At 36.1% G+C, this 23,539-nt stretch overlaps 1 protein-coding gene across 1 annotated transcript in view; it reads left to right on the plus strand.

Moving 5' to 3' along the window:
- Clvs2 (clavesin 2) overlaps positions 1 to 23,539 on the plus strand; it is a 137,377-nt gene that overhangs the window by 26,299 nt on the left and 87,539 nt on the right. The window lies entirely within an intron of this gene.

The raw sequence follows: 23,539 nt of genomic DNA on the forward strand, positions 1-23,539 counted from the left end.
AATGGAGATTTTTGTCTTGATACCTGGAACATACAAATTTACTTTTTTGGTTTTGATGTAGTAGTATTTAGTATTGTTTGTTGTTGATGTTGTTTAATTTTTATTTTCTTTTATGTTAGCAAATTAACAAAATTTTGTTTTTGACTATTAAACTAGTGAATTTGAGATTGACTCATGCTAACTAAAATTCATCAATGGCTCTCCTGCTCTTTAAGGTTTAGAAATATTTTCTTTGAAACATTTCTTTTGTCATACTTAGAGCTATTGATTTTTATCTCTTTGTTGGTAAAAGGGAGTGTGATAGGCAATTTATGTAATAATGGTACACCTTCCTTGGGAATACTATTTAACTTGTTAGGAATCATAAGTTGGAAAATAAATCATTATACATGCATAAATTTGCTCTTAGTAAGTTTTTTCCTAACTTTTAGGATTTCCTACTATCTCTTTCTACTGTATTCTACTTACAGAATTTGTAGAATTGATTTTTGAGCTGGAACATTTGTAAGTTCACTAAAATGATATTATTGGTATTTATTTCTTGTAACCCTAACATACATTCTTGACATACTCAGGTTAACATTTTAACAATTAGAATATCTTTATTTTAAAATGATAAATTATAACTTACTGTTTCCTAATGAAAGATGCTATACTTTCTTTAAATGGTAAGTAAAACAAAATAATCTGTATCTCATTTGATCTTTTCTGGTGTCTGCAGGCAGTTAAATTGATGACCACTTACTTTTTAACAATGGCATCTACTCTCAGCCACAGGACATCTTAATCAAATTTAAGTCAAGTTTGTGGCTTGCCTTTGTACAGATTTAGACAAACTGATATTTTCCATATAGCTTTATCCTAAAGCAAGAATCCTGACTTGCTCTTGGTAATTCAGACTTGCCACAGTCTTATCTTTTAATTACTCTCTAGAGACAGTTAATAAGAACTGAGAGAGGACAAGCATAAGACATGCTCTCCAACATGCCTGTCATGTATTCTGCACTATTTCCAGCAATTTGTAAAGTGTTCAACTTGTGAAGAAAACTGGTTATCTCAAATTATCTACAAAACATAGAATGATCACTTACTCAATTCGTATTTCTCATTTTTATTTGTAAGGTAGCTGGGGTAGGCCTTCAGTTATGGGAACAGTAGGGAAATCATACTACATACAACACCTGTTAGATGGGAGCCACTTTAATAACTTCAGAAGTCATTGTTGGAAAGCAAGCAGCATAGGATTTGAGGGAAGTTCTCATTCTTGTGACTATTGTCAGAACTTTAAGTACTTTAAGTGCTTGGTGTGAACCCAGCAGGAATTACAGTCTGTTTGTGGCTAGAGAGGGAAATGATTTCCATTCCCTGCACAGGTTTCTACTTCCTTCTGTTCATTCTCTGTAAGTTTTCCAGCCACCTATTTTCTCCAAAATGTACACTCTGTAAGCAGGCCAAAAATATCCTGCTTCACAACTGCATTAAAAGAAAAGTATTAAAAGAAAGGATATCTTCTTGAGAATGTGCTTGACATCTTGTATGAGTTTCTGCTCTATTGCTGAGATAAAACACTATGACTGAGGCACATATGGGAAAAAGACTTTATATGGGCTTATAGTCCCAGGGGATTATATGAATGTGATAAAAGAGCAGAGGCAAGGTGACTTGAGCAGAAAGTTGAGAACTCATAACTTGAACCACAAGCTCAAGGAGAGAAAATGAAATTATGAATCTTTAAACTCTCAATAAAGTCTGACTCTCCAGTAACATACTTCCTCCTAGAAGACCGCAGACCTTCTCAACAAACAACTGAGATCAAATATTCAGATAACTGAGCCTCCGGTAGAAGACATGGGGAAATCTCATTCAAACTAGCACGTGAGGTATAAAACTTTAACTTCAAATTATCTTCAGTCCAAATTGATTGCTCCTTGTATCTGTATGTTTCCTAAGATTTCTATCAGCCTTTCATTGTGACATGTCTGGGCTTATGGTTGATCAGAAGATAACTGTGACTGAAGTAACACAATCTGACTTTTAAAATTAAGTCTCTAGTTAAGCTTACATTTACTATTTAGGGGAAAACCTATTAATGAGCATTGTGATATATTCAAATAGATTGTTATATACCACCAGAAATAAGAATACCTCCACTACCAAAACAGAAATCCCACCAACTAATTCAATCATGGCCATTAAAAAATCTAAACTGTTTTAGTAACCTGGCAACATTATACTGCAATTCTGTCATGATGTGACTTTTACTTAGATGAATATAAATAATACTCTAATATGTTAAAACAAAAATAAAAATATTTCTAGTAAACACAATGGACAATGGGACATTTATTTTAATGCCATTTAATTAATGGGTATCATTGTTTTTAAGAGGACCTATTTCCTTTCTTCTTGAGTCATCTAAATAATATGTCATTATATCACCAGCTCACTTTTTTTTCCTGAAGCATACTATTTTGAATAACCTGGATAGAGCTAAGATTTCATACCTACTTTATAAAGATACATGGAAAATGGCATAGGTCCACATGTAGTCATAGAACAAAGTCAATTGAGAGAGTTTAAGTAAAGGTAGATGCAGGATATGCTCAGAAGCCAGAGCTAGAACAGATGGCTGCCCTGCCACACATCAAGTACTTGTGAAGTTACTTACCCTGCTTGAATCTCACTCTAGGTGTTTACCCAGATTTTAAGTGTTATTATGCACCCATCAGGTGACATCTTAGCTAAAGTCAGTGTGGATCAGCTGAGTTTTCAGGTAAACTTTTTTAGTTATCAGTGTGAACTGTTTCCTTCTTGAGAAGTTTGAAAATTGAGAAATTTGAGAATTGAGAAATTCAGTAATTCCTCAATATGAAAAACTCTAGTTGATATGAAATTTGGTTGAATCTGAATTTTCCCCTCCACCTTAGGGTTCATGTTGCATATAAATAATTAAATTTTTAATGTTTCTTCCCTATGGTTAGACAGCCTCTATGTAATTTCACAGTGGATATAAAATAATATACTCTTTCAATTAGAAAAAAAAGAGTGAGATGATTTACCTTGGAACAGTTTAGTATTTTTGTTGTTTGATGAGGTAGGCCCTCCAGCCATAACTGAAAAGGTGGCATTTGTGAAGATAGTGTTGGCCTGGAAGATTGTGCAAATCTTTGCTAAAGGGACAAGGACAAGAAGGGACTTTTAGGAAAGGAGAGATCCAGAAAATACTTTGGACAGCACAGAACTAGAGTTAGAAATATATAGTGAATCCATTCCAGTGTGGCTGCAATTAGATATGAATTGAGTTAGATGAGTTTGGGAAGGAAGGTTAAGATTTGAATTGCTGGAATAGAAAGCTTCAAGTGATGCAATTTAGTCAGAAGACTCTTGGTTCTCTAGACAGAAGGGAATTGGGGCAAAGGAATGTTTTGATTATTTTTCTACTTTGGGACGATTTTCTGAGTAAGAGAAGACATGGGATTGAGAAATCCCTTAGTCAAACATGTTCATTCACTGCAGTGAGTTTAAGGCACTTAGCCACATCTTCTCAGCTGATTCGTAGTGCTGAGTCCAGGTTATCTAAATCTGCAAATCAAAGCCTTCCCAAGGGTTATTTTCTGTTTTTATTGTTGACACCTGGATTGATTATAAGAGATATCAAGTAGCTTAAAGTAACCTCCAATCTTCATATTTAAATATAAGTGAAATGTCCATAATACATTGATTAATTTCTAATTAAGTCACAAATGACTGCCCTATGTTTTTGTACTTTGTTGATGTTTGCTGGAAGATTCATTGTCTGTTCTTTAGTATAAAACCTCCTTGATTGCTTAGTGACTAATTTTCCTGGGATAAAGCATAAGCATGAAGAGATAGACATTTTTGGTTAGTATCCAAAAGACCTTTTATAAGTACCACCAAACACTAGCAAAGGAGTACAAAGGAGGTTTTGCATGCTTTATCTGTAAAGAATACTAAACATTTTCAAAATACAAAAGGCACCAAATGTGTTGCCCAAAACAGTATATTTTCTTCATAGGTATGGGCACCATTAGCTATGTTTGAAGGAAGAATATATTCAGATTTCTTTGGAGAGAAAGACAAGACAAAATTGTCTTGCCACTTACAAGAAGTTAATTGTTTAGTGTAGTCATAGAAATAGGAAGTTTCATTGGAAATCAATGAAAGATTAAATGAATGTGACTTGGAGATTTAAGGTATCTTCCTAGGAAGCCAATTAAAGCATAAAATGTTTAAAATACATGGAACAGTTGAAAAACGTACCTGAAACAGTTCAGTCTTTGAATTCATAGTGAAATGATGATGTTCTTTATGAGTGTATTTTATTTCTCTTGAGCTATTATTTTCTTGGAAACTTCTTTAGTAATGAAAAACCAATTTATAAAAACTTGAAAATGTGTTCTCCTCCTCCCAGTATTGCTTGCTGTCTTTAAGATATGCTTGTCTGTTATTCTCCTTGGTGCTATCCTGCTGGGTTTCTGCTTTTACTTTCACAGTTTCCCTGAAATCCCCTATTTCCGGCTGCATAGTGCATAGAAGACAGGCTGGCTAGCAAAGTGGTTGGCTGTGACAAGGGGCTGAATAGGTCTTTGATTGCTATATAAAACTCAGATGTAGGACCATTGTAAAGTACCTAACATGGTGCCAGATACTCCAAAATTCCTTATTTAGTAGGAATTGAGAAAGAATAAAGAAAATGTTTTCAATTCACTAGCCCTTTCATTTGACTCAAGGACCCTGCTAACTGAGAGAGCTCTGATCATTCATCCAGAAGGGGGGGGGGAGCACTGCCACTACACATCCTGATTCTGACTCTTTGGAAACCCTGTTATACAGGGAATCTTTCCAAAATCATAGCACACACTAATGACTTGGAATATCGCTGTTGAAGACCAGTGGCTGGAAGAACTCCATTAACTTCACTGTAGATTTAGCTTATTCAATTATTTAAACACTTCATGTTCATGTGGGTAGCTATGAAGCCACATGTGCACATGCACATGTTTGAAGAGTCTAAGAAAGACTAGAAAAAGGAAACTGGTGATGTTGACATAGTAAACCTACAGGCTGCTTTACCACTGCTCCTTATGATGGTTGCTGACCTATTAGTAGTTTTCAGGCATACAGCATTTGGACAGTAGTAGATACCTCTTGCTTATAAACTATTTTGAATTATAAGGCAGCATTGAGTAAACAGGGTTGATGATACCAGTCTTGAAAATGACCACATGATTTTTTTCTCCAGTGACTGTGCAAGGTGGTTCCAGTGGCACAGGGAACGGCAGGAGTGGCAGAGCATCTAGGACAGGGTTCTTCCAGGCTCCAACTGCACCCAGAGCTGGGCTGCTCCATAGCATCTGTGCACAGTCCTCTGTACCAGGAGAGAGCTGGTCTTCCAGGGGTGCTGAGATAGGCTTGCAGGCCCACAGGAGAGACAAGCTCCAGCCAGAGACAGTGGGACCAAATAACACCAGAGATAATCAAATGGTGAAAGGCCAATGCAAGAACATTACCAACAAAAACCAAGGTGACATGGCACCATGCCAACTCAGTTCTCCCACAACAGCAAGTCCTGAATACTCAAATACACCCAAGAGAATTAGACAGCAGTAAATAATCAAACTCAGGGCTGAAATCAACCAAGTACAAACAAAGACCTATACAAAGAATCAATCAAAGCAGGAGCTGGTTCTTTGAAAAAACCAACAAGATAGTTAAACCCTAAGCCAAAGTAACCAGAGCACATAGAGACAGTATCCAAACCAACAAAATCAGAATGAAAATGGGGACATAACAGATACTGAGGAAATCCAAAACATCATCAGATCCTACTACAAAAGCCTATACTCAACAAAACTAGAAAATCTACATGAAATGGAAAATTTTCTAGACAGATACCAGGTACCAAAGTTAAATCAGGGTCCGATAAATGATCTAAACAATACCATAATCCATAAAGAAATAGAAGCAGTCATTAATGATCTCCCAACCAAAAAAGGCCCAGGACCAGATAGGTTTAATACAGATTCCTATCAAATCTTCAAAGAAGGCCTAATACCAATATTTTTCAAACTATTCCACAAAATAGAAACAGAAGGAACACTACCCAATTTTTTCTATGGAACCACAATTACCCTGATACCTAAACCACACAAAGACCCAACAAAGAAAAAGAACTTCAGACCATTTTCCCTTATGAATATCAATGCAAAAATACTCAATAAAATTCTTGACAAGTGAATCCAAGAACACATCAAATGATCATCTACCATGAGTAGTTACCAGAAATGAACTCACACACCTATTGTCTCTTGATCTTTGATAAAGGAGCTAAAACCATCCAGTGGAAAAAAGACAGCATTTTCAACAAATGGTGCTGGTTCATCTGGCTGTCAACATATAGACGGATGCAAATTTATCCATTCTTACCTCCCTCTACAAAGTTCAAGTCTAAGTGGATCAAGGATCTCCACATAAAACTAGATCCACTGAATCTAATAGAAGAGAAAGTGGGAAAGAACCTGGAGCACATGGCCACAGGGAAAAATTTCCTTAACAGAACACCGATAGCTTATGCTCTAGAAATGACAAATGGGACTTGAAAAAATTGCAAAGCTTCTGTAAAGCAAAGGACACTGTCAATAGGACAAAATGGTAATCAACAGATTAGGAAAATATCTTTACCAATCCTACTTCCAATAGAGGGATAATAACCAATATATACAAAAAACTCAAGAAGTTAGACTCTAGAGAACCAAACAACCTTATTAAAAATGGGGTACAGAGATAAACAGAAAATTCTCAACTGAGGAATAGCACATGGCTGAGAAACACCTAAAAAATGTCCTGCATCCTTAATTATCAGGGAAATATAAATCAAAACAACCCTGAGTTTTCACCTCAAACCAGTCAGAATGGCTAAGATCAAAAACTCAGGTGTCAGCAGGTGATGGAGAGGATATCAATAAAGAGGAGCACTCCTCCATTGCTGATGGGATTGCAAGCTGATAAAACCACTCTGGAAATCTCTTTGGTGGTTCCTCAGAAAATTGGACATAGTACTACCCGAGGACCCAGATATACCACTCCTGGGCATATACCCAGTAGATTCTCCAACATGTAATATGGACACATGCTCCACTATGTTCATAGCAGCCTTATTTATAATAGTGAGAAGCTAGAAACGATCCAGATGTTCCTCAACAGAGGAATGGATACAGAAAATGTTGTACATTTACAGTTATTAAAAACAATGATTTCTCACATTTCTCAGGCTTGCAGTCTTTCAACCAGTTTGTATAACTAAAGCATAAACTTAAATCCATTACCACTTTTATTTTGCTCTAATTTTTGAGAAACTAATAACCCTTAAAAGCAAATAAAAATCTTGCAAAATGATCAAATTAAAACATTACATAAAGAATACATTATTTTTCAGTTTACAAAGATGAGGGACAGTCAGCACTTTGACATATGTCTGCTTCCTTTCCTGATACTACTCATTTGCTTTCACTCCAGAAATTATGACTTTTGAAACAGCCATGAATGGAAGGTTAGAAATTAGGAAAATCTGTCAGTGAGGTGTACAGTTACCATAGCTAAATGTATTGGCTTTTCCTATTTTGAATCCATGTGTAAGCTCTATTGTCAATTGTTAAGATAGCCTGGACTATACAGAGTATTGTTCACTTTAAAACAAAACAAAACAACAAAACAAAAACACAATGACTTCATGAAATTCTTAGGCAAATGGATGGAAGTAGAAAATATCATCCTGAGTGAGGTAAACCAATCACAAAAGAACACACACATTATGTACTCGATGATAAGTGGATATTAGCCCAAAAGCTCAGAATACCCAAAGCACGACTCACAGACCACCTGATGCTCAAGAAGAAGGAAGACTAAAGTGTGTATACTTTGATCCTTTGTAGAAGGTGAATCAAAATACCCATGGCTCACAGCCATCCATAGACTGAGCATAGTGTCCTCATTGGAGGAGCTAGAGACTGAACCTAAGGAGCTAAATAGGTTTACAGCCCCATAGAAGGAACAATAATATGTATCAACCAGTACCCTCAGAGCTCCCAGGCACTAAACCACCAACCAAAGAGTACACATGGAGGGACCTATGGCTCTAGCTACATATGTAGCAGAGGATGGCCTTTTCAGACATCAGCGAGAGGAGAGGCTATTGGTCCTGTGAAGGCTTGATGCCCCAGTGTAGGGGAATGCCAGGTCAGGAAAGTGGGTGGGGGTTGGTAAACAGGGGGAGAGGGAATGGGGAATGGGTTGGGAGTTTTCGGAGGGGTAATGAGCAAAGGAGATATCATTTCAAATGTAAATAAAGGAAATATCTAATAAAAAATAAGTTACATATTACTCCCCCCCCCCCAAAGTAAAGAAAGAAAAGAAAACGACCACATAGCCTTATGATCTGTATTCATTCAGACAGCCTAGAGGGAAGAATATTTACTTCCACATTTTGTGTGCACATACAGAACCATAATGAGAAACAGTAACAAGGGCAGTATAAAGAAAGTGACATTTTCCTCATTTTATGCATAGCTGTCTGAGATAATTATGCTTCCTTGCATGAAGTTGTTACTTAGGCTAAAACAAAATGAGTGAAAGACTGGAGGTGCTCAATTCTGTGATGAGAATATGTTTTGACTGAAAGTTTTAATTCCCAGAAGTAGGTCAGAGGTTACTCTTAAAACCTGACATTAGATATATAGAACTTATATAAATTCAGTTCAACAAGTTTTCAAGACACTAGTACTCTAATTTTGTATATACATACGTGTGTGTGTGTTTGTGTATGTATATGTGTGTGTGTGTGTGTGTGTGTGTGTGTGTGTGTTTACCATATTTTTTTTTTACTGGATTAGAACTGTTATCCACTTCTCATGTTTAATAGAAAAATATGTTCAATACACCTAGTTGTGGAGACATAGGTGTTAAACTTGAACAAATTCAAAGATGTGTTCTGTAGAGTTACTTAACCCATATTTGATGAATAAAAATTAGTAGTGATTATCAATAAAACTAGATACCTGTCTTCTTTCAATTATTGACAAAGTTGTTATTTTATGTACCTTCAAATGCTTGAACCATTGAAGCTACAAAAAGAAAATAAAGAAATTATACTTTTTTTTCTGAGCCATTGAGGTTTGATGAATGGAAAGAAAGCAATTCTCTACCAATAACTCAAGCACACAACGAGCTATTCTGAATTTCATTTCTTTGCCTTTGTTAAGATATATCTAGAGCCAGAGGACAGAGATGAGTGAATGAAGTTTCTCTTTTACTCATTCCAGTATCCCACATGGATACATTGGGCATATATTCCTCTTAGCAGAACCTCATTTTTATCAGTACCTTCAGGTCAAAACTGTAAAATGCTGGGGTGACTGGAGCCTCCAGGCCTGGTGTAGCTTGAAACAGGACTCTGGACTCTGGTAGGCTTTAAAGTCTGATGGTCTCTGGAAGCTCTAGCTCTTTAACTATACTGAATGCTGATGATAACTTCTAAAAACTCCTAAAAACCTTCTTGTTTATTCTGAGGGATTAAAGCCACTGCCGTATGCGATTAACACCTGTAGCCTAACAGTTAGGAATTAATTAATTAATGTAGCCTTTGTTCTATCTCTGCAGGAATTGTGTTGCTCTATGATCTAACTTTCAGCCTGCTAGTTGAAGTCACAGGAAGAAAAAGGGAAACTTTGAAAAGTGATTCTAGCATTCTTTCTAAGTTGTAAAAGTTTCCTAAGAAAGCTCTCCAAGAAAACTGGAAAAAGCAGAATGAATGAAAAAAAGAGGATAAGGAAAAATTTTTGCCCTCCTTTCTTTATCCTCAGCACTTATACATCTTCAGAATACATGATCACATGGTTAAAGTTCATCTCAAGTTTACACAAAAAAATCAAATCATGAATTGAATAAGATGTTTACAATGGTGAATGCTTACATGCATATCTATTAGTAGTATTTATCTGGCTAAACCTTCATCACCTGTCACAGCCCAACAGGTTCATAAAAAGTTAAAACCCATAACTAAGTTTTGTACAGATAAACTCAGTCAATATTTTATTTTCTGTCCTAGCATTTAGAATAAATTGCTAGTTCCCTTTTTATGACCTTTGGTTAATGGTTTTACAACCTCTGGGAATGTTCTCTGAATAGTAGAAAGTCACTGTCTAGAAGCAATTAACTGGTGACACATGGGAGAGTGACAGAGTTCTCATTGCATTTTGAAAGTCTGGAATGTAAACAAAGAATATAGAAAATAAAAATATTAAAAGAAAAAAGAAAGCCAGAAGAGACCTAATAGTAGTCCCACTATAAAAGAGCTTAAGAGATACGGATACAATTTTAGAAATTCTTATAGAATCATCATAAAGATTTGAAAAGTCACCTATTTGTCTATATACCATTACTACAAGACAGTACATTGTCATAGATCTGCAGAGATATGCTCAAAAGGGTGGGCTAGTGATTGCATATATTTTTAATAATAACAGGAAAAACATATTAATACCAGGAATCTTTCCAAAAATGATTTTCTCCTGGGCCATTCATATGGGAGCAAATCTGTCATGGAGTATTATAATCTGAGGGAGACAATATCAGAAAGATCACATGCTAGTTATTAGCTTGTTGGCTCCTGACACTGGGGCTGGGTAGATGGCTCAATGGGTAAAGTGCTTCATGCACAGACATGAGGACCAGAATGGAGGAATCACCGGAATCCACATAAAAACTAGATGAACAGCATGATCATTGTGGTTCTAGCTCTATGAAGAGATATGGGAAACTTAAGAGAGAATCCTCGGAAGTTTGGTGTCAATTCAACTAGGTAAAAATAGGAGAGCCTAAGATGGTTTGATCTGGAAAATATCATCCTAAGTGAGGTAACCCAATCACAAAAGAATACACATGGAATGCAATCTCTGATAAGTGGATATTAATTAGCCCAGAAGCTCTGAATACCCAGGCACAAATTGCATAACAAATGACTCCCATGAAGAAGTATAGAGAGGGTCCTGATCCTGGAAAGGATTGATCTAGCATGGGAAGGGAATATAAGGACAGAGAAAAAGGAGGGAGGTGATTGGAAAAGGGATGGAGAGAAGAAGGTTTATGGGACATATGGGGAGGGGGATCCGGGAAAGGGGAAATCATTTGGAATGTAAACAAAGAATATAGAAAATAAAAATATTAAAAAAAAGACATAGACTAACAGAAATATTTTTCATGTAAATCTTCAATTTTATCAGAAAAATGTTTATAATTACTCTTTCAATTAATAGTCAATTTTAACATATTTTTATATATTTCTTGATCTATCATAAATGTTTTCCATATAAATCTTCATTTTTACATGAAAATATTTATAATTCCACTTTTAACCAACTTAGAATTATTATTTTTTTTTTTTTTCGTTTCTGGCTCTTTTTTTTTTTTCCATTCTTTTTTTTTATTCGATATAATTTATTTACATTTCAAATGATTTCCCCTTTTCTAGCCCCCCCCCCCCACTCCCCGAAAGTCCCGTAAGCCCCCTTCTCTTCCCCTGTCCTCCCTCCCACCCCTTCCCAGTTCCCCGTTCTGGTTTTGCCAAATACTGTTTCACTGAGTCTTTCCAGAACAAGGGACCACTCCTGCTTTCTTCTTGTATCTCATTTGATGTGTGGATTATGTTTTGGGTATTCCAGTTTTCTAGGTTAATAACCACTTATTAGTGAGTGCATACCATGATTCACCTTTTGAGTCTGGGTTACCTCACTTAGTATGATGTTCTCTAGCTCCATCCATTTGCCTAAGAATTTCATGAATTCATTGTTTCTAATGGCTGAATAGTACTCCATTGTGTAGATATACCACATTTTTTTGCATCCACTCTTCTGTTGAGGGATACCTGGGTTCTTTCCAGCATCTGGCAATTATAAATAGGGCTGCTATACCATTTTATCTGTATAATTTTCCATGATGATCTTCAATTTTAACACATTTTTCTATATATTTCTTCAATTTTATGAGAAATATTTTCCATGTAAATCTTCAACTTTATCAGAAAATGTTTATAATTCTACTTTCAATCAATTTAGGAATACTTTTATGCCTACCATTATTATATCTATATAAAATTTTCCATGATAATTTTCAATTTTAACATGTTTTTCTACATTTTCTACAACTTTATCAGAAATATTTTCCACGTAAATCTTCAATTCTATCATAAAATGTTTCTACTTCCTTTTCCAATTAATTTAACAATTTTTTTATGTCTACCACTTTACTCTAATTTTCCATGAAAATTGTCAAATTGAATGTTTTTCTATATATCTCTTCAATTTTATCAGAAATATTTTCCATGTAAATCTTCAATTTTATCCCAAAATGTTTTTACTTCCTTTTTCAATAAAAGAACATGCTTTTCAAAAAAAAAAAATAGGAGAGCCTATCTCAAACAAGGTGAATAGGAGGAATGATTCCAGAGGTTGTCCTCTGCCTCCATCCTCTGTGGCACCAGTGTGCCTGCATTCCCAAACATGATGACATAGAGACATGCACACAGACAATTCTAAATATGAACATCCCCATATAGTTTTAAATATTAGTTTACAACTTTAGTGGCATCAGGTCTAATTATAGGTAGTAATAAGACTTATGCACTTAGCCTTCAAACTTAAACTCCTTTCAGTTTATTTTATCTCTTAGGAACTTAATTAAAATCTTTTGAAATGTCAACTAAAATTCTATTTTATTTTCCTTATATTTAAAATTCTGATATTATATTGCCACGGTCTTGGAGGTGGTGATTATGATATCTAGTTAATGAACATCACTCTGGTTCTGTTCTCTTAAGATTGTTCTAGAAGTTAGAATACACACTACCTCTCACTGTCAGTGTTCTGAGAGCCATTTTCCCCAAAAGTGCCTATTTTTCTTCTCTACAATTGAAGAACCCAGGATACAGTCATAAGCAGAATGCCTTCTTGGAGGTTTTCCTGGGAAATATTTGATGAACAATTAATCATATGGTGTTTCTGTAGTCTGAAATGAGTTGCGTTTTAAAATCATACAATCAAGTAGAATGATAAATGAGAAAAAGGCACTTAACTGCTTGCTGGTTGCTCTGACAAACCTATGTACATATATCAACTATCTCTTAGATAAATTCTGTAGGCATTTGTGATCAGCAGATGGTGCTGATCAAAATCCAGAAGCCTGGATTTTTACCTCTTCATTGCCTGCCATCTTCCGCATGAACTTTCTAGTGACTTTTCTGAGTTTCATTCATTGACTTTATAAGTTGGCAAACTTAAAGGAAAACAACAGTCACAGATCCCACAAGCCAGATTTGGAAGTAGTACACATGTTTTTGGCATTCTCTTTGCTATAACTCAAATACTGGATGCTCACTGTTGCAAAAGAAGAAGCAAGGCATCCCTGTGACACCAGGAAGAAATATCAATTTTTCACAGTGCTAAACAGTGGAGTAACTTTGGTGACTCTTAAATCACTCATTTAAGGAAAGTTTTACTTATGTTCATGAGAGAAAGAGGTAATAATTAGATAATTTTAAAGGAACTTCAATTTCTGTATTTAAGTACAAAGGACTAAATATATAGTTCCTACAATCCATCTGTGTCTTGATTACCATTTTGTACCAACTAGCTTTGCATAATTTGTAGACAATTTTTACATTTCTATGTTAGCACAGCATGTCTTTGTGACAGCTATGTTGTAATCAACCCAACATTCCACAAATAACTTTGATCTCCAAATGATAATACTTCCTAACATTTTGAGTATAAAAGAACAAGTAGTAGATCATCCAAATTCCCTCCCCTTTTTTTGTGCAGCACGTGTGTGTTAATGTGGAGCCCAAAGGTTGATACTGGTTCCTTTCTCCACAGCTCTTCACTTTATTCTTTGAGCAAGGCTGTCTCATTGAATCTGAAACATGTTAATGGTAGGCTGGTTAGTTAATGAGCTTAAATGAGTTGTTTCTACACTATCAGAGCTGAAGTTTTAATGCCTATCACCATGCCAGGTTTGTAAATGCATCCTGCATGTCTCAACTTGGGTCCTCATGCTTGGGCCCAAGAGATACTCAATACACAATGTTTATTTTGAGGTTTTTTTTTTTAATCTCCTGGTAACTTAATTAAACTATTTTGAAATGTCAGTTAAAATGCTATTAATTTTAAATTATTAAGTCCACTAAATCTTTAAGATTGTTTCCAGAAAGTTGTATTCTTCTAGAGATCTGGAATCAATATCACAGGTATATTGAGAAAAACAGAACGAGAACGTATGACTTGCAGACAAATCTGATAATCAAAAGATTGATAGAGTAGTTTTTATTCAACTCCGAAGGTCAGAAAAAGCTGATAAAAAGAAGAGTCTCATACAAGATACAATCTGAGCCCAGGACTTAAGGAAGAAAAAAACGTGAACCAGTCTAAGACAGAGTGTAAAAAGGAAAGGGAGGTCCAGGGGCAGTTCTTTTCTCTTTTCTCTTCTCTTTTATTTCAAATAAAAATCCTTTATTAAAGAAAAAATTGGTTGAGCATCAAAATGTATTGTTACATTGTATGTATAATAAGAAAGGTGAGTACAACACTGGGTGAGCAAGTACTTAACTCCAAAGTCAGGAGTATGAAATGTAAAGAAAAGGAGCAACTGCAATGCAGAAAGACTGCACTAAGGAGCAGATGGTGACAGTCAAAGCAGTGACTGGAGATTTTGTAGTATTGCTATAAATGCCTGCTTAGTATTTTCCTTATATTTTTAATACGTGAGAGTGTTAGTTTAGCATATTTATGTATATAAATATGCAAGAGATGGCATTTATAGTATGCTGTGGACAATCCATTTAATGTCCTGGTGGGAAAGCCATCTGTAAAGCCAAGAACAGTTTATTCTATCTTTTATTCAGGCTTTCACTTTATTTGAGTTTCTGTCTTCTCTTTATTTCTCCCTAATGTAAAACATCAATTTATATTATTTTTAATCTTTTCAAATTGAAAACAGATTATTCTATCATACAATACACCCCACCACAGTTTCCCTTCTGTTCACTTCTCCTAGCTCCCACCACAACTACCCCTCTCTCCCACATTCACTTTATTTCCTCTTTGGAAAAGAATGATCTTGACTCAATATTAAATGTTCTCTAAATGGTGTTCTATTTTTTCTTTCTTTATAAATTTTTTTTTTTTGGTTTTACTGAGATATGGTTTGAATCTTTGCTGTCCAGCTTGGCCTCTAACTCATTACTACATCACAAGCTGTGCTCAGACTAGTGCCAATTCTGTTGCATCTTTCTCCCAAGTGCTATATTTACAGGCTTGAGCTACCCTGTCTGGTTGTATGCAAAGATGTATATTTCTGCATCTATATATGTTTCTTATGCTTTTTCTTAAGTTACTTTTTTTGTTTTATTTATATTCTGATTTTTATACTACAGATGCCTGTTTAATTGTCTTGCCAGAGACAGAAAGGGTATGGATATAGATGGGCGTTTAATATGGAAAAATCTGGGAGGGGAAGAGAGAAGGAAAACTGTAATCAGAATATATTGCATGAAAAAGGCCTATTCTCAATACTATATATATTATATAAATATTATATATAATATTATATACATAATGTTCAAAATGAAATATGTACATACATAAGTTCAAATGGATTTTTCCCTTTGAAATCAGTATTTCATAATTGTCATGCATCTATGGCTTCTGAGAAGAAGCTTGTCTTTAAACAAAGTCTTGCTTCTCTGCTAACTTTTTGTACCTTTCTTCATGTCCCTATTTTATAAAAATGCTTCTGAATGTGAATCTGTTCCCACACCATCTACATAAACTAAATTGATGAATTCATAAGCTAGGTAAGGAAACAATTTCATTATACTTTCTTTGCAATTTGTCTCTGACTCCTTTTTAATACTTCTGTATCTTTGATTCCATATTTATGTTCACAATCTTCTGTGCTGTATACCATAATGATTATGTGTCATAACTGTAGGTATTTTATTAAACATAAGCAATTTAAATAATTGAAGATGTACATGTAATTATAGAATAATACAGAAAGATAGCACATTATCTCTTTAAGTAGTAATATCATATACATCTATCTTGCAGTGCCACAAATGGAGCTGTAAGGAAAGTCAAATAGGTGATGCTTATTTTTCTGACTCATAATAGTAAGATGAAAGTGATGATAAGAATGAAGAAGTTGATGTTCTCTGATTAGCATGAAATTTAAGGGTATATTTCTTTATGGGATGAAATATGAAATGTACTTATTCTCCAAATTTTGAGAGACATGTTAAAAATTCTTGATAAATAAATCTGAACAGATTAAACTCACACTTTAAAGCCGAGAATGCCATTTTGATGTAGGTAAATGGAATACTTTATCAGACCTCAGATAAGTTTAATACACACACACAGCCTCTCTTATGAGGTACAAGAGGAAGCTTACTTTCACCATATAGGACCTGAGTGTGGATACTGTGAGGCTATGTAAAAATGAAGGCATAATGCCTGGAAAGTCAGAGCTTAAGATGTGGGGAAAGTAGGACTTGGGACTCTCTGAACAATCACTGAGGTCCAAATTCAGTGAGAGACCATGTCTCAAAGTTGAATGGGCTGGAGTTGTGGCTTAGTGAGTAAGAGAACTCACTGTTCAGAATTGAGGACCTGAGTTAATATCTTTAGCACCCATGGGAAAAGTGAGGCATATTTACACATACCTCTGACTTTAGTGCTGTGGGGCAAGGGGTAAAGAGAGAGAGGAGGGAAGAGACACTCTTGTGCTTGCTGGCCTGCAGCTTATCTGAGAAAACAACAAACTCCATGTTCAATAAGAGATCCCTGGGGCAGGGGGGGGGGGAGGAGACTGTTGTAAGGGATGTTTGATGACCTCCTCTGTCATGTGTAGATATGTGCATATGCATCTATATCAGCACACATATTCATGCATATACACACACTAACCCACAGAATGAAGTAGAAGCCAATTAAAAAAGTAAGCTGTTCAATTCTGGCTTCAACACAGCAAACACTCATGTGTACTTCCTTCACACACACACATACAAAACACTTTTATACACAAATTCACATCTATACACATAAAAATATACATGAGAAGACAAAAGTTTCATTTAAAATATTCAACAAAACAAAATTAACAAGGGAAAGACGGTGAATCCAATTCATATTTGAATACCATGCCTCATTCCTAACCTCAACCAGTCTTCAGCCTCCAAATACACAAAGGAAAAAGTGCAGATTTCCACCCAGAAAAGTATGAAGCACAAGAGAATTGTTTCATTGATTTTTAAATTTTCTCATGAGAGTGTCACTTAACACAGGCTGGCCTCAAGCTTGTTCTATAGCCAAGAGTGACTTTTGCTCCTTCTGTTTTCATGTCCTCTGTGTTGGAATTAAAGGGGTTACATAATTATACCCAGTTTTTCTGGTTTTGGAGATCCAACTTTTTGCCTTGTATATGCCAAAGAGATGCTATGCAATCTAATTAATAACTTCATTTTTTATATAGATCCACTGCCATTTATTTGGATCACAGTACACTGGAATAAGTGAGTTACAAGGCCATTTCAAGGGCAATTGAACATGGAAGCCAAAGTAACACTCATATCGAGGATCATAAAACACTTGAATTGAAATCCTCCATCTACATTTAGACTTGGAATTCATAGGGACAAGAAAATTGAAAAAAAGTGGGGGCATATCTGAAAGTTGACTCATGATATGTGTTATGTTCATTTGATCTTGGAGCTCATTTCACTTGTCTTTGAGGAAATATATAGCAAGAAGGAAAGTCTTTGAGACCAGTAACTTTAGTGAAAGCTGAGTTGTGTACAGCATTCTTTTTTTCAAAATTCCAATGAGGAAAAAAATATAAAAAAGTAAGCAGCACTGGGGTTGCTATTATGGAAAGGATGAGCTTGTTAAGTAAAACAAGTAGAGTGGCACACATGGCTATATATATGCATAATGCAGTAGGTTCTCAGATTTAGCTCTAGTATTCAGAGAGTTATTCTTCTAGTGGCTAGATATATATTAGATCAGTGCTGATAGGCTAACCTGGGTTCTTTCAAAAGTCATGTTCAGAGGGAACTTTCTCAGAGGTTATATTCCTAGGGAGTCTACAAGCACAAGGAATCAGGGCATTATAGGAATACAAATTCATTGTCCCCTTTCCTCCATTTTGAGAAGCCCTGAAGGATCCCAGCCTGGAGAATTTTTTGGTATTGGGGAGGCCTTTGTTGCATCTGTTGGATCTCTCTCTCTCTCTCTCTCTCTCTCTCTCTCTCTCTCTCTCTCTCTCTCTCTCTCCTTACCTGTTTCCCTTAATTTTTAAAAAAATTGTTTATTATTTACATCTCAAATACTGTCTCATTTTGTGGTCCCCTCTCAAAGAGTTCCTTTTCCTGTCCCCCCCCCCCCCAAACTTCACCCCTGAGAGTGTGCTCTCTACATATCCACCCACGCTGGTGCACCAAGTCTCTGCAGGATTAGGTGTATCTTCTCCTGCTGAGGACAGATAAGGTAACCTTCTTTGACATGTGTGCCCAAGGTCTTGGACCAGTCTATGTATGCTCTTTGGTTGGTAGCTCGTACTCTGGGAGTTACTAGGGTTCCAGGTTAGTTGACACTGTTGATCTTCCTATGTGTTGTGATCATAAAAAGAGAAAGAGTTTAGAGAATAGGGTATATGGTGGTGTGCCCCAGAGGGTCCATACTGAAGCATCTCTTCCCCTGAGGGACCAGAATAGGACACACTGGAATAGTATAGAATAGAGTTTATTCAGAGCAGAGGATGGGAATTAATAGGGTAGTGGAGGCAGAGAAAGGCAGAGAGAAGGAGAGAGTAGAGAAGTGGAGGCCGGCCATGACCACGTGGAGAGAGGGGGGGAAGGGAGGGGAGCCCAAGAGGGGCAAGAGAGAGGCTGAGAAGTATAAGAGAGTAAGAGCTAAGAGAGTTAAGAGAGTAAGAGAGTAAGAGAGAGAGGAGGTGCTGAGCAACCCTTTTTATAGTAGGCCAGGCCTACCTGGCTGCTGCCAGGTAATTGTAGGGTGGAGCTTTGATAGAACCCTAACACTATGAGGTTGCCATTCCCTTCTGTACTTCAGTTCTTCTCCTAACTCTTTTTTTTTTTTGGAGCTTTAAACACATTTTTTTTAAATTTATTGATATATTTATTTACATTTCAAATGATTTCCCCCTTTCTGGACCCCCACTCCCCGAAAGTCCCATCAGTCCCCTTCCCTACCCCTGTTTTCGCACCCAACCCTTCGCACTTCCCTGTTCTGATTTTGTTCTATACTGTTCTGAGTCTTTCCAGAACAAGGGGCCACTCCTCCATTCTTCTTGTACCTCATTTGATGTGTGGATTATGTTTTGGGTATTCCAGTTTTCTAGGTTAATATCCACTTATTAGTGAGTGAATACCATGATTCATCTTTTGAGTCTGGGTTACCTCACTTAGTATGATGTTCTCCAGCTCCATCCATTTGCCTAAGAATTTCTCCTAACTCTTCCATAGGGGTCCCTGACCTCCGTATAACATTTAGCTGTGGGTATCTGCATCTGTCTCAGTCAACTAATGGCTAGAGCCTCTGAGAGGATAGCTATGCTCTGCTCCTGTCTGCAAGTACAGCATGGCTTTGTAATAGTGTCAGGGATTGGTGTCTGTCCATGGGATGAGTCTCAAATTGGTTTGGTCACTGGTCAGCTATTTTTTCAGTCTCTGCTCCATTTTTGTTCCTACACTTTCCTTGATTATGATGAGTTCTGTTCTTGAGATGTAACAGATGTACCTTACATGTTGAGGATATTGATTGAAGAATTTATAGATATTGTGGGAAATGTTACATATAGTGTTAAGTGGAATATAACATGTGACATAAATGTAAAACAATGCATGTTTATGTTGCTAATATATTGAGAGAGATTTGAGTGGAAAAAGTGATGCATTAGAGTGGCAATGATGAAATCTTATCTTTCTTGCTTTCTGCCTGTCTAGACTGTATCATTTAGAGTAAAGTATTTTTAAAACATAGATACTTTATTTCAAACAGTCCTGGCATATAATGGCAAAATAAAACATTATTTAATAAATCATTATACAATGTGCTGTGCTTGAAAAATTAGTTTCTATTTAACAGTAGTATTAGCATAATTTGATGATTTACTTAATAAAATGAAGACAGCTTCAGCTGCTCATCTTAAGGCTATTTTTTCTGTGTTTGAGCACATCAATGTTATCATCGTGGTGGCTAATGTCCAGGTTCACAGCCCAAAGGAAAGTCACAGCAAGATGTAGAGAAACAGGATCAGCAAAAATCCAAATATTTATTAGGGGGAATAAAAGTGCACATCTTTTAGAAAACTTGATTTTGAAGTCATCAGACCAAATATCATTCTAATATTATATTCAGCATATGCTAAGCAGTCTTTGATTGGAGAAAGGAAGTTAAATTTAGGCCAGTAAGCATTAGTAGCACCATTTAAAATAGGACTTTTTTTTTTTTTTTTGCAAAGATAGAATAATATTGCTCGTGATGCACCCGTGAAAATGCCTATTAAAAATGAGCTAATTCTTTTAATAAAACTTAATGGTTATATAATAATTTGACAAAGGATGAATATTTATTTGTTTATATGTCTATTTAACAATGGTGGCTAAAGAAGAAGAGGTCTTCTGAATGTGGGATGGTGGGAGGGTAGTTAAATAGGAGAAATAGGAAGAAATAATACATTTATAAGTTAATTAAATAAGCATTCATACATTATACCATGGACACAATGAGTGTAAGAAATCTCATGGGAAATGTTCTTGTAAGATGGGCAAGAAAGATAAGCTGAAGGAATCTGATTTGATGAAGCAAAATAGGATGTTCTTTTAATTTAAAGTGTATATTATAAGTAGTTGTCTGGTGCCAAATAGTCAGTCCTTAAAACATACATACAAGTAACAGTATATGGACTCGGCAGATTACATTTAAGACTGTGTATGTGCTGAAACTAACAGAAAAGAAACTGGGGAAGACCTTTGAGGACATGGGCACAGGGGAAAAGTTCCTGAACAGAACACCAATAGATTGCGCTCTAAGATCAAGAATTGACAAATGGGACCTCATAAAACTACAAAATTTCTGCAAGGCAAAGGACACTGTCAAAAGGACAAAATGTCAACCAACAGATTGGGAAAGGATCTTCACCAACCCTAAATCCGACAGAGGGCTAATATCTAATTTATACAAAGAACTCAAGAAGGTAGAGCAAAGAGAAGCAAATAACCATATTAAAAACTGGGGTATGGAGCTAAACAAAGAATTTTAACATGAAGAACTTCAGATGGCTGAGAAATACCTTAAGAAATGTTCAACATCATTAATCATTAGGGAAATGCAAATCAAAACAACCCTGAGATTTCACCTCACACCAGTCAGAATGGCTAAGGTCAAAAACTCAGGAGACAGCAGGTGTTGGTGAGGATGTGGAGAAAGAGGAACACTCCTCCACTGATGGTGGGATTGCAAGATGGTGCAACCACTTTGGAAATCAGTCCGGCAGTTCCTCAGAAATCTGAGGAATTCTGACACTTCCAGAGGACCCTGCTATACCACCCCGGGGCATATACCCAGAGGATTCTTCAGCATGCAATAAGGACACATGCTCCACTATGCTCATAGAAGCTCTATTTGTAGTAGCCAGAAGCTGGAAAGAATCCAGGTGTCCCTCAACAGAGGAATGGACACAGAAAATGTGGTATATTTACACAATGGAGTACTATTCAGCCATTAGAAACAATGAATTCATGAAATTCTTAGACAAATGGATGGAGCTGGAGAACATCATATTAAGTGAGGTAACCCAGTCTCAAAAGATCAATCATGGTATGCACTCACTGATAAGTGGATATTAGCCTAGAAACTTTGAATACCTAAGACATAATCCACATATTAAATGATGTCCAAGAAGAATGGAGGAGTGGCCCCTGGTTCTGGAAAGCACAGCAGTATAGGGGAATACCAGAACAGGGAAGTGGGAAGGGGTAGATGGGGGAATAGGGGGAGGGAAGAGGGTTTATGGGACTTTCAGGGAGTGGGGAGCCAGAAAAGGGGAAATCATTTGAAATGTAAATAAAGAATATATCGAATTAAAAAAAAAGGAAAAAAAGAGTGTGTGTGCTTGTGTGTATGTGTGTGTGTGTGTAAATGCACATATATGCATGCAATAATAATTAGCAAAACATGGACCATACACTTGAAGGAATGTGGGGAGGGGTATTAGGAGGGTTTGGAGAGAGGAAAGAGAAGAAAAAAGCATAGTGAGTGTAATTAACAAAGTTATAAAGGATAAAGAAAATCTAGTATTGGTTTCCTTATTCTTACACTCAGGAAGTGGGATATTTCAATGAATAAAAAATTATGTTTATGAATGCATCATTCTGCATCTGTGCATGTAAGTGTTTATGACCATGAGTATAGGTACTCACTGAAGTCAGAAGATGGTATAGTGTTCCTTGGAGCTAGACTTACAGGCAGTTGTGAGAGTCTCCTGACATGAATTCTGGGAGCCCAAGTCAGGCCCTCTGCAAAGATCATACATGCTCTCAACTGATGAACCATTTCTCCAGTCTGAGTTTAGAGACTTGTGTCACAGCCTATCATAGAGATGTCGGATGTCCACATAGTCCTGGTCGGGACATAATGTGCAAAGTGGTGGAACACATTTTGTCCACATTATTTCCTATCTACTTTCCTTCTGTCCTTAGTTTATTCTTCTCACATACCACTTTGACATGTTTTTTTTAGAAAGGGATAAGTAGCTTTGTCTATTGCCTGTCATTTACCTTTTTATAAACTGATGTCCCATACCATTTTACATACTAATCTCCCTACACAGGCTCTTTCAGCAGACAATCTCCCATTCCTTTGCATAAAGGAGAAACAAGGGCTTGCCAGAGTGTTTGTACTCATAGTCCATATGGCTTAAAAGATGATGGAATAAACTAGAGGTTTAGACAAAAACAATGAGTTTGAGAAAGAGAATTAAAACCTAGTATTGAAAGGGAAATGAGTTGTTCAGATTAAATACATCTTGAAGAAAAGATTTGCAGAAAAAGCTTTGCATTGCACTTGTTTAAGCTCTAGATAAATTCTGCCCAATATATTTATGCATTGTAGATTTTCAGAAGAATATATTTGTGAGAATATCAAAAATTCTCCTGTGAATCAATCACTTAGAAACAGCTCCATAAAGAAGACTAAATTACAGCAATTCTGATTTCACAATAATATGGAAGTGAGGATATTTCACAGGATTCCACCCCAAAGCAAAGAACCACAGACAACTAACAACTACTGGGAAAAAGAAATTGGCCTTTTTAAGGGATGAAACCCTTTATTGGTTATGCAATTCATAGTGGTCATCCTTGAAACTGTATACACACCAACAATAAAAATGG

Source organism: Apodemus sylvaticus, chromosome 23 (genome assembly GCF_947179515.1).
Source record: "Apodemus sylvaticus chromosome 23, mApoSyl1.1, whole genome shotgun sequence".
NCBI lineage: Eukaryota > Metazoa > Chordata > Mammalia > Rodentia > Muridae > Apodemus > Apodemus sylvaticus.